Source organism: Nyctibius grandis, chromosome 26, assembly GCF_013368605.1.
Source record: "Nyctibius grandis isolate bNycGra1 chromosome 26, bNycGra1.pri, whole genome shotgun sequence".
Classification (NCBI taxonomy): domain Eukaryota; kingdom Metazoa; phylum Chordata; class Aves; order Nyctibiiformes; family Nyctibiidae; genus Nyctibius; species Nyctibius grandis.
The window spans coordinates 4,864,484-4,877,173 of NC_090683.1; positions in this window are offsets into that span (position 1 = coordinate 4,864,484).

Genomic DNA, 12,690 nt, shown 5'->3' on the forward strand with positions numbered 1-12,690 from the left:
CTGGTCCAGGGGGGAGCAGCTCCGGCAGCACCGGGGCGAGGGGGTGAGCTGGTCTGATGGTTGTCATCTGCCGGGGATGTGCAGAGCAGCTGCGATGCTCCAGCCCCGTTTATTTTCCTCCCTCCCCCCCAAGTCCCCTGTTCGGTTTTGCTCTCTCTGAAGTCGCTGGTGAAATCTTCATCAGACGCTGAGTGGGGCCGGGGAGGATGAAATGCTCTTCCCACACCTTCCATCCCCACAGAGACCCCGGTGCCCCCCGACATCACCCAGCCCAGCACCCCTTCCCTGCTCGGAAAAGGGAGATGATGAATCCCTCCTCCCGGGGCCGAATGAAGCCTTTTCTCCAAGATTTCCTCAAAGCCAGGTAATAAATGTGACCAGATTACAGCCCCCCAACCAACTCGGACCCCTCCCCGCAGTGCCTGACCATGGAGCAGCTAAAGCCCTCGGGTGCCCGACGGTGCCCTGCTCTCGTGGCCGTGGGGCAAACCTGAGCCAAAGGAGGTCAAACATAATCCCATTTTCTCCTTTTACACACCCAAATCACGTAGCCCATGACAGCGGGGTACTGCGGTGTCCGAGGGCTCCTGTCCCCTCTGCTTTTGATTAAAATGCAAAACATTTTGAAGCACTTAAGGGGAAAGAGAGAGATCCAGAGAGCTGCCTCGGTTTTCCCAGGATAATGATGCTGTCGATGATGTCAGCTAAAGGGGGGTCTCGAGTGACCCGCGACGGCCCCGCTCCTCAGATCACCATGTGGTTCCTCCAGCCCCATCTCCCTGATGGATGGCCCTTTCCCGTTGCCTTTAGCGAGGGCAAAAGGTGCTGCCTGTGCTTCCCCCCTCCGGATTTGGGGTGACTTTGGGCTTGCCCTGCCTGGGCTGGGTTGGAGGATGCTCTTCCACCTTGTGGGACAAGGAGGGGTCGGTGTGGGGTTTCTGCAGCCCAAACCTTCGCTTTCATTGAGGGAAGTGGCTTTTGGGGGGCTGTCTGGCCGCGTTTCCCTTCACTGCCTCCTCCGTGCTCCCATCCACGCTCTCGCCGGCAGACCCCGTCCATCCCTCCGACACGGCAGCCTGATGCTCCCCTGGTGCAGGGGGAACTTCACCCTGGCAGAGCTGCCAAATCAGGCTCCTTGTGGAGACAGGGAAAGGGAGCGGGGGGGAAGGAGAGGAGCCCAGGAATATCCGTCCCTATGGCAACGGCTTCCAGCACCCCGGCTGCAGCATCCGCTCCCTTTCGTCTCCTCTGCGCATCCGTGCACAGAATCGGGGCAGGAAACCTCCCGGGGAGGGTGGAGGGGGCTGAAGAGGGGGTGGCATCGCAGGGCTGCGAGGAGAGGTGGGAAACCAGAGGGGTTCTGCCTGGAGAGCACTGGGGGAGCCAGGCTGGAGGGCCAGCGGAGCCGTGATCCCCCGCTGCAGCCCCACGTGCTGCTCCAGGAGATGCTGGATGGCCAGACCCCAAACCCCTCCTTCCACCTGTCCTCAGACATCCCCAGGAGGCTGGTTTGGGGACAACCCGGGGTTTAAGCCTTTGTGTCACCAGATAGAGACCCATCCCCTTACTCTTTCCCTGAATCCCCCAGTTTGGAGGATGCTGAGGACCTTCCCAGCCTGAGCTGGTGACCCCAGTGAGCCCGGAGGTGGGGAGCCCTGCAGGGTTTGGGCCCAGCTGGGCTGAATTAAGGACTTTTAAGGCTAATGGGAGACAGGAGCTGCTGCTGGGAGGGCACAGGCATTGCACCTGATATAAACCCAAAACTTTTCCCAGTGTCCTTGGGCTGTTGTTCCTGTTGGGGGGTTTCTGGAAAGCTACAAGTTCTTTACTCTACCCTTTGGAAAGTGTTGAAGGTTGGAGCCTCAGAGCTGTGGTGGGTCCTTCCCAGGGCTTGGCTGGATGCATTAACCAGCAGTGATGCAGTTGGGAGAAACGCATCTCCATCCATCTCCCCGCAGGAGAGCTGCTCCGCAGTGAAGTGCTCATCAAGGTGAACCTCCCGGGAGCGTGATGGGGAGAGGGGCTTCTCTGCGCCTGCCAGGCTCATTAATATTCCTGCGGGGAATAAACCTTCAAGGAGAATTACTGCTCTGTGCTGTGGGAGGGAGCGGGCTGGAGGTGAAAGATGTGGGCGAAAGCATCTGCTCTCCCCCGGGGAGCCCCTTCCCTCGACGGGAGGGTGAAGCCGGAGCCCTCGCCCCCATTTCCATGGGGAAATGCTAAACTGGGGCTGGGTCCAAGTTATTGCACCAGCAAAGTGGTTGCTTGAGGCTTCGTCCATGTGGGATCCGGCAGGAATGAGCTGGCGATGAGGAGGGCGCGCGCTGAAGGCTGAGCTCACTGGTGTGAGACTGGGCTGACTGGGACGGTGTCTCTCGTCCCCGTTACACTGGGGCTGGTGTGGCTCTGGAGTGGGTGCTCAGTGCAGCAGCCACCCACCCCCGTGTCCCTGGAGCCTCTTCCCAGCAACTGTGATTGAATCAGAAGGGAGCTCATTTCCCAGTCTGCTGAGCTGATGAGGTAAACTAATTGCTGCCTTCATTCCCTATGCAAATGAGCCGCCGGCCCTCGCAGCAAAGCCCAGAGCATCTGCGGGAGGGGGCTGGGAGCTGCCCCCCGCTCCCCTCTTGGGTGGGAGCTGCTGGGCTCCGGGCACTGACCTCTGCTCACCCAGCACGTACAGCATCCATACGTACCCCACGCACGTGGTGCCTACAGCTCTGTGCCCAGCCCAGCTCCTGCCCCATCAGCTCAATAAACTCAATTAGAATGTTTGGGGGTTTTTAATTAACCATTTCCTCAGGGGTTGTGGCAGGTTTAGTGGCTCTTTGCTGGGCAGTCGGCTGGGGAAGAGCTGAGCCGAGGAGGGAAGGGAAGGAAACCGTCCGTTGCAAACGTCTTGTGCGCTGGAAATGGGGCGAGAGCTTTATAAAGGTCAGAGAAATGAAGATCGATTGGATAAGGGTAATGTGATTGGGACGAGCAGCGCTGTCTCCGCGGGGCAGCGGGCCTTCCAGACCTGCTGGAATCCTCCGAGTGAGTAAACAACGCCGAGGACAGGGAGGAAATTGGTAAAGGCAATTTTATTCTGGCTTCTAGAAGGGTTTTAATGAGGTCCATAACATGAGGGCGATACAGGAACGCAGCCGGTGTCTGCACCGAGCAGGAGAGCAGCAAACCCACCCAGAGCCTGCTTTGGGGTGAGCAGCTCCTGGAGGTGCTGGTGGCCGTGGTGTGGCCAAGGCAAAGAGCCCCGGGATGCTCTAAAAGGGGCTGGATGGACGCGGAGGTGGATCCCTCCAACCCCTTGAGGTCTGGTGACCTGGGGAGGTCCCGCGCTGGGCTAGGGGGGCTCTGCAGCACCGTGGGATGGTGAAACGCGGGGGCAGGAGGATTTAACATCTCTTTAATCCGCGGGTGGTTTTGCTCCGAGGTCTGAAGGGCTGCACAGCCCCATCCTCGCTGCCTCGGAGGAGCAGGGGAGGGATGCGCGGGCTGCGCGGCCGAGCCTTCAGACTCCCCGGGGACTCACGAGACATGCTGAGAGCAAACAAGCGCTTGTCTGCGTGTCTGTCGCCAAAAGCCTTCCCCCGTGTCCGCTCACAAACAGCACAACAAACAAACCCCCGGGAGCCAAGGGCTGGGGGAGCCGTCGGCCCCGCAGCCGCCTGGGCTCGGGGTTTTGGCTGAATTTCTGCTGGAATCGGCTGGGGAAAGCCGGGAGGTTTGGGGGGATGATCTCAAAGCCGGCAGGAGGAGGAGGAGGGTGGGCAGGGGGTGAGCCTGGGGGCTGGGTGTTCAGCTGAGTTGGGGGTCAGAGCTGGGGACGAGCATCCCAGTGTGTGGATACAGGGAATTAAACCGAGCCCCTGGTTCGCCTCCTGCGCTGACCAGAGCGTGGTAAGAGCAGCTCAGGGTGGCTTTTCCTTCCCCCACCTCCCTCCCCATCCCCTGGCATGGAAAGGGGCAGGGGACCCTTTTGCCACCTCTTTTGGGGTGCCGGTGGCCAGCTGAGTCCCCAAGCCACCTCCTCCCCTCCCCCAGCAGGGCTGGGGGCCACAGAGCTCCTTATTTTGTCCTCTGGGTCCTGCTGGCAGCCCCGGCTGGGGAAGGGATGGATGCGGCGGCTGAAACCGGAGCTGTGGCCACTGGCAGTGACTGATCGGCCGGGGGCTGGCTGCTGCTTTTGAAAATCTCCTCGTTTTAAAAGCATTACGGCTCCCTGGCTAATAAAGCGAGGGATTTGCTGAAGCCGCTTGAGGTCCCATTTTCTCTGGAACCCATTTCCATGGCATGAATCACCGAGTGGAATGAACTCAATTAGTTCAGACAGAGGCAGGAGATAAATCAGGGTCCCATTAGGAAACCCTGAGGTTAATTTATGGCCTCGAGCAGCGCTGGCTGTCTCCCTTCTCTCCCCATATGCAACCTGCTCCAGAGAAGCAGGGTGGGATCGCTGTTATCTTTCCCCACGGTGGAAGATGCACTGGAGTTATTCAACCAGCTCTCAGACCTCGCCGTGACCAGATGACCCAGATCTGGAGAAGCGGAGCAGCTTTGCTCGCAGGGAGCCTCATTCACCTGTTTGCTCATTCATCCATCGCAGGCTTCCAGCAAAGGGATGCTTGGAAGAAGGCTGCAGCCTTCCAGGAACTCTGGGCTGGAGCTTCCCTCGCAGCAACCCAGAGCCTGGATGCTGGAGGCTTTGCCCTGTTAAATCCATGTGATGAGCTCCTTGGGCCCCATCCTGCTTCCCCTGCTTGCAGTCTCAGGGGTGCTCGTGGGATGATTGCATCCCTGTTGATGCTGATGGAGGCAGAGCCCCAGGAGGGAGGAGATGAACTTGGATTTGGTCTCTGACTGATCTTTCAAGGCTTGAACCCACAGCGAGGTTGCTGGGTGCTTGGTGTGTGCTCTGGAAGCTGCATCTCTGCCCTGGGCATCAGACTGAGATGCTTCTATGAATAATGTAGCTGCTCTGGTCTCCTTCCAGTCAATGGAGAGGGACAGGAATCTTCTGGGGACAATTTATATCTTAGATGGGCTGAATCATTGCCTGGGAAGAAAGAGGCATGTCCATCCCTTGCTGAGGGATCTTAAGGCAGACAACAGCTCAGGGCAGCTCGGGAGGAGGATTTGTCTTTGTGCACACACCCAGCTTCACTTATATCCCCAAGCCAGGGTTTTCCAGGGCACACAGGATGCCAAAAGCCTGCCCTTGGCTGTAAAGCCAACGGGAAAGCCCTTGGAAAAGCCACTGGTGAGCTCAGGGCACTTGAGCCCCAGACCCAAACTTCTCCACAAGTGGTTTACCTGGAGCAAAGGGCTGCCCAGGAGGCTCCTGGGGAGGAGCTGCTCCTTCCATGCTTGTTTTCACCAGGAAACCCAGGGTTATGGGCTGATCTTCTGCTTGTGGGAGGTTTCCTTGGGGCACCCGGGGTAGGGAAGCGGTGCTGAGGCCAAAGGGAGCTGGCACCACAGCTGTCGGGCTGGCTCCTCCCATGCTGCTTCACCGTGCGTCGTCCCCCCATGGTGCCCACACCACTCAGCCCTGGCTGCACCTTCGCCTGGCTCGGCTCATCCCTGTGACTGCTGCGAAGGAGCTGGGACCCCTCGCGAGTGGGGACCTGCTCCCAGGTCGGGTGGGGAGGCTGCACCCAGCCCTGCTAACGCACTCCTGGAAATCCCATTTCCAGCACCTCCAAAGGATATTCAGATTAAGCCAAACCACCCTGCGTGCTTTTTACCCCCGCAATTGCATTTAATTAAAAAAAAAGGGCTCTGTGCAATACTTCCGTCTGCACCGAGCTTTGAGGAAAGCTCTGCTCGCTCCGCACGGAAACCCTTGGCCCCAAAGCGCTTTGAGCAGCGATTTGCTCCCGCTCCAACCACGTCTGTTGGGCAGAAAACAGCTCAGGCTCCTTCCCTGGGAGGGAAGAACTTCCCCAGGCGTCTCCTCCAGCCATGGTCCTCCTTGGGACAAGCAGTCGCCCCCTCCCTACTGCAATGCCATGGACAGGACCCACCTTCACCCCCACCCAGGTTTGTAGGGTCCCATTTTGTCCACAGCCATCAGGGGCTGGAGGAGGTGGTTGGGGGGTCACAGTAAAACAGGAAACCTTGGGAAAAACCTCCCAGGAACGTGTCCCCAGGCTGGAAGCGGAGGAACTCGAGAGGGCTCGGCCATACGTGCACCAGGGAAGGGCCCCTCGTCACGGTGATCCCGGGGAACCGGGCAGAGCCGGGGGCTGGGGAGATCTGCTGCGAGTTCCCGAAGGCTGCAAAGCCTGGAAGGGATTTGGGGAAAAGCAGCAGCTTTGCTCCTGGCTCCTCTAGAAAGAGCATCCCCCCCGCCTCCGACAGCTGCCAGGGGCAGGGATGCTTTCCCTGGGAAAAGACATAAAAAGGAGGGTGTGGGGTCACCTCTGGGGCCAGGCGGGGGTGACAGCTTGGATGAAACATGTTCCCCCCCAGCCTAACCTCGGCCAGCCCCTGGGGTGGGCAGCTGAGTGTCACCGGGCTCAGGGAGCTCTGGGTCACCCCAACCATCCCCGTCTGCTCCGGGTGGTGGGGACACAGGTGGGGAAGAGCTGCTGCTGCTGCCCGAATCGGCGTCACCAAGCTCTGGGGTCACCGTCACAGCGGCAGGAGGGCGGTGGGGAAGGATTTGGGGTGGGCAGGAGGGAGGAAGGGGACCCTAACCCAAGGCAGAGCTGGCGGCAGCGAGGAGGGTCACTTCTGGGGGGGTTATGTGTGTCTACGGAGGCACAAACCCACAACGGGCATCGCACCTCGGGGAGATGCTGCCGACCCCTCGCAGGGAGAACCCCCAAATCCCCCCCAGGAGGTGCTGGCAAGTGGCGTTTTGAACAGCTACGCTCTTGATATTTATTAGCCCTCATAAAACCTCCATTCAGAGGCCCCGGGGAGCGGATCTGGTGCAGCGCAGACTTCCTAGATGTCGCCTGGGGAAATGACCCCCCGGCCGGGAGGTTTGGGGGAAGCTGGGGGGAAAGAGGGGGGCAGTTCTTATCAGGATAACAATTCCCTCCAGTCTTTTTTTGGCTTTTATTATTTGCTTAGCAGCTTTTGTTTAAACCTTTTTACTGTGGGTACAAGGAGGTGGGAGCGTGGCTCTGCTTTGGTGGCCGCCGGCGGTCCCGGGCGGATCAGCTGCTGCCGGAGGTGTGAAGGCGGTTTGAGCAGGGAGGGCTCAGCCCCGGTCTCTCCTCGCCCCAAAACCCACATGAGGAGGGTGGAGGGTCTGGACTCGGCACTGTTCACGAAACCCTGCTGCTCCCGAGCTCCTTCCCTGCGAGCGACGGCCTGGGAAAGAGCGGGGGGGTGGTTTGAGATGGGGAAGGTCCCCCCCGGGGGCTGCTGGCGCCTGGGTCAGGTCCATCACGCTACAGGTCCTGGGCGATGCTGGGACACTAATAACCCCCCAAGCCCAGCAGGATCCAGCCCCCCAGGACCCACTTTTCTGAGTGTTCAGCATCTCCCCAACCCCACTCCTGCACCCCCAGCCTCCCTCACGCCAGACCCGGGACAACGCTCTAAACGAAGGCTCAGCTTCGGGAGGTGGAGAGCAGAGGGCCCTGCGACCTGGCTATTCCACCAGCAGCGACCACAAGGCTTAATTGAATTAAATGATTTAAGGGTTTCCCCTTCGCTGCACGGGAGGTGGGGAAGAGCTGGTGCCTGGGAGCGGGGGACTGCATCTGCGTCCTGGCTGCACGCAGACTCCTTGGGACAGGGTCTTCTGCTCCCCCCCAGTGCTGCAGCACCTTCACGGGCCATTGTCCTTCATCCTGGCAGGAAAAAGTGACTTTCTCTCTCCCTCTTGTGCTTCCTCCCCTGCAAACAGACCGCAGGCGCTGGGAGCCACTGCCTGGTCCCATGGAGGTTGGGCTTTGCTGCCCCCCAAAACGCCTCTGCGGGGGGCTCTGCCCCAAGATGGGGTCCCCGCCCAGAGCACCCACCCTGTCCCGGTGCTGCAGGGACCCCTCCTCGGCAGCGATGGGGCAGTGGGTGCTCCGGGGACACGGATGGGTCAGAGCTTGAGGTGTCCGTCCTGGGGGGGCTTTTCCCCAGTGCTGGGCTGAGACCCCCACCCAGGGGGACCCAGCTCCCATCCCTCACTGGTGCGTGCAAGCAGTTTGTCCCCAGCATGTCCCCAGCGTGTCCCCAACGTGTCCCCATCATGTCCCTGCTGCCACGGCCCTGCCACGCTGGCGAGGGCTGACCCCAGCAGGGACGTGATGTCCAGCCGGTGTCTCCGGAGGAGCGGGTGAATCCAGGCTCTCCCCAGGGCTGAGCCCCCCCCGCTCCCTCCCCGGGACCCCCGCAGCCCCCCAAGGTCTGGCTCCAATAAACTTCAAAGCCTCCTCCGTGGGCAGCCATTAGCTGAAGCGGTTTTTCATCTCCGTTCCGTGGTCGGATTCATTATTTCTGCTCGCTGCTGCCAAGGTTTCCCCCGACAGGGGCAGGGATGCCGGGGGGGCTGGGGGCACCCCCCCCCACCTCGCCTGGGGCAGCTTCACAGCTCTGCCCATCACAAAGCAAAAGGGGGGACGGGGCAGGATGAGGCCTCGCCATGCACGGGTGGATTCGGGGACAGCAAGGGGTTATCCCGTGGTTGAGAGAATCGGGGTGGGTGGGAACTGAGGGGGGGGATGCCTTCCCCGGAGCCCCCCAGGTCCACCCGAGCTCAGCACATTCCCTGTGGGGCAGGATCAGGCCGTGTCTTTGCCCTCCCACCTTTGGGGATGTTTCAGTAGCAGCTTTCGGTCGACGTGAACTTTGCTGCAGGGTCTGGGAGCGGGGCTGTGGGGCTGACCCCATAGGGCTGCCCCCCCCCAGGGCTGCCCCAGCAGACCCCCCCTCCCCTCTGCCCCCGCCAGCCGCTGCCCCACAAAGAATTGTCTTTCTCAGCATCTTTTCCCCGCCGCTCTGTGATCTGTCTGAGCGCAGCTGAGTTAAGGATGGATTTGGTCCCCGAGCCACCTCTTTCCCAGTATCCGCGAATTAAACATTACGTGTGTCAGCGGGGAATTTAGGGAATCAATTGGCAGACAATTAAAGTGCATTGAAATTGGGGTGTATGGAGGAATAGGCAGCAAAAAGGTTTAATCTCAAAGAGCTCCCGGTTGTTAATGGTGCCAGGGAATGAAAACGCTGGGAGAGAGCCATGGGGGAAGTAATACCTGGGGAGCGATGGAGATGCATTTGGCAGAGAAAGCCCCCGGCCTTTTAGAAGCCGGAGGAGTTAAAGGGAAGAGCTGGAGGCGACGGGGCGCTCGGCTGGGGGCTGCGGCAGCTGCCAACCCCCCCCCGGCCAGGCTGGTAGAGCCGGCGGTGGGGCAGGTTGTGCCAGGGGGCAAAGAGCAGGGGTTGGGTGACCCCTCGATGCCTGCGAACCCCCCCAGTGCCTGCGAACTCCCCCAGTGCCTGAGAACCCCCCTCAAAGCCTGCGAGCCCCCCTCTCGGCTCTTACTGCCAGCACTGGTGGTTCCTGCCCTGACGCCCGGCGAAGGGGCCCTGCGGTCTGTGTGTCCCCCCACCCCAGCGCTCTGCCCGCGGGACAAAAGGCAGCCTGGGGCTGCCTGACCCCGCCGCTGTTTCGAGGTGGTTTCTTTTCACAGCAGCTTCCACAAAGCGCCGAATTGTTTCCCCCCGGCAGCGTCCCTGCCTCCTCTGGGATGGGGGGAGGCTTTTTTTTCCAGGGAGCTGCTCCAGAGATGGTTCCTGCACCCGGCATCGCCCGGCCGGTGGCTGGCTCACCACGTTGGCGTGGCACGGCGCAGTTTTGGCTGGTATCGCTTCTCCGGGTGGGCTGCCCATCTTGGGGGGGCTGCAGCACATCATCCCCCCCCAACCCCATCCCTCCTGCACGGGTTGGGATGCTGGGGATGAACTGACCTTGGCAGGGATGGGGGGGACGGTGCCAAGGACAAGGTCACGGGTAAGGGATGTGCACGTGCACACACGTCACCACTGCTTGGCTCAGCAGCGAGAGGGGATTCGGCAACCTTCGCGCGGAGCCGATCGATCCGGCAGCTCGGAATAGCCAGGCCAGGCTGGAGAGGCGTCCGCCGGGGTCACACAGACAAGAGCAAGCACCTGGGACTAATTGCACTAAATAAACGAGCAATTAAGGACATTACAGGAAGACTAAAACATCCCAGACCTCCCCCTGACCCCCATGTAGTTCCCCTGGAAACAGCTGCCCAGCCGGCGGGTCCGGGATGCTCAGCCCGGCTGTTCCCGGAGGGATGGGGGGCACCGGAGCCCCCCGGGGGCAGAGGGGGCCACGGGGCACGGCGAGGCGAGACTGAGGTGCCATTGTCCCAGGGCGGATGGGCGGCAGTGGGAGAGGGCAGGATTTGTCCCGGTGCGGGATGCGGCGTGTGTTGAGCCCAGCCTATCCCCCGCAGGGCTGGGGAGCCCCGAGTCGGGGACAGCGATGAGGCTGGTGGGACACGGCAGTCACGGTCCAGGACCACCAGGAAGCACCACCACATCCCCCCAGACCCGACACCCCGTGCAAAAACCACCAGGAGGGTTTTGCCTCCCTGCAGGCACCCCGACAGCAGAGACTCCCACCAAATCCTGGCCACCACCCCCCCAAAACTGTCAATTTTGGTCTTTTTTTTTCTACAAATGGTCCAGGGGCTGCTCCCACCCTTCCAGCAGACCCAAGCAGTGGCACAGAAACACCACGTCCCCCTCAGCAAAGCAGCTCCCATGCGATGGGCAATTAATGAGCAGTTAATGAGGAGGAGGGTGCAGCCCCTTTAATCCTCCTGCCTGCTCTGGGGGGCTGTAAGGTGGATGGGAGGGATGCTGCAGCAGCAGCACACAAACTTTGGGGGTTTGTACAGCTCCTAGCACCCCAAAAATCTTAATTCCATTTAATTCTTAATTTAATTTAAGGCTTAATTTTCTGCAGCACTGCAAATCATCAGGGAAAGGAGCAGGGGCTGGTAGCTCAGCTCCTTGTGCTGGGGCTCAGGCTTCAGGTCAGTGCTGGTGCGGGATGGGGTGCAGGGGGGGGGGTTCACCCCCTCCAGGCTGGGCTTTACCTGCCCCCCTCGCTCCCCCCACCTCACCCTGACACACTTAACGAGCAGCCAATTTGCTGGGAAGGAAATAAAAAGGCAGGCAATTAAAAAGCTGGTAGCCACAACCAGAGAGGGTCAGCGGTTCACGTGCTAATGCAAGCAGATTTTGTTATGATTCATTAAGTCATTAACTCCCTTTTAATTGGAGCTCCTTTATGGAGATGCCATTTTACCTTTGCAGAGAAAAGGGGAGTGAAGGTAGGATGGGAGAGACCCCCCCCTCGCAGCACGGGGGGTACCCCCAGATCCTCCCGGGGTCGTGGTTTGGTGCTGGGGGCCAGAACACCCCATTTTCTTTGCAAATTTGCTGGAAGCCAGAGGGAGGGGATAGGGAAGGGGGTGGGAGGAGGCTGGAGGATGCGGGGAAGATAAAGGGGCTGTGGGTTTTGGGGGGACAAGGTCTTCCCTGGCCCAGCCCCAGCCTCCTCGGAGCTGCTGGCCGACAATTACCCATTACAGCTTTTCTGGGAGCGGTGCGAGGCTTAATGCAGCCGGTTTCAGCTGGCTGCTCGCTTCCACCGAGGAGGAAACTTTGTTAAGCAGCGATAACCATCGAGGAGAGCCGAGAAACCCTGGCTGCAGCGCCCGCAGTGCTGCTGGGACCCCGGGCGGCAGGGAGCCGGGCGTTGGGGAGCCCAGCGCGGGCGGCTGCAGCTCGCTGCCACACAGAGCTCAACCCCAAATTATTCCCTGATGGGATTAGGAATAATTCTGGTTTTCTCTAAATCCTTCAGGACTTTCCATCCTCAAATCTATGGCCAAGCCCAGCGCCTGCCTGAGGGTCCCAGTCCGGCCCTGCTGCCTGTCTGGGGGTTTTGCTTCTCTGGGGTGAGTGAGGTGAGGTTGCTCGAATGAAAGACAGACTCAATTTTAAAGCAGATTAATTAAACTGCATTACAGGCCTGTGTGGACAGAGTTCAGAATGAAAACAGCCTTAATTCGATTTCTCTGACTTGCAAATCGTGGCAGGGAAGTCAGCTGAAATCACATTAAGGCTGTTTCCACTCTGAACCGTGTCCTCGCAGGGGTTTAATGTAGTTTAACTAATTTAATTTAAATGCTCATTGAGACTAACTGGGTTACGTGCCGGGCGCGGGGCTGGAGCCGCCGGGGCTCGGGCTGGGACCTCCGCGCAGGGTTTGGCAGGTGGGAACGGGGCTGTGTGACCCAAACCCATGGTTTGGGGTTGGAAAAACCTCATTTCTGCCAAAAGCTGCTCTCCGCTCGGGTGGCTCTGCCGCCGCATCCCCGTGGATTGACGCCTGCCATCACGGGCCCGCATCCCCGGGGTCACCGGCCGCTCGGATTCTCTGCAGTTTGCAAACTTCATGCCATAAATTTTTCAGGGGCAGCGCTGGCCGGGGACGCCCGGTTGCGAAGGGCTGGAGAAGAGGAGGCTTTTTGTTCCCGTGCCACGGTGGCCGGAGCTGGGCCAGGCTGCCCAGCCCCGGCCGCGCCGCCTGAGGACAATGAGCCGCTTCTTGAAGCCGCTGTTTCTTTGCCCCATGGAGGAATGTCTCCCCGAAATGGGGTGGACAGCGGCAGCCTCGTTAAAAGACTCAAGTGA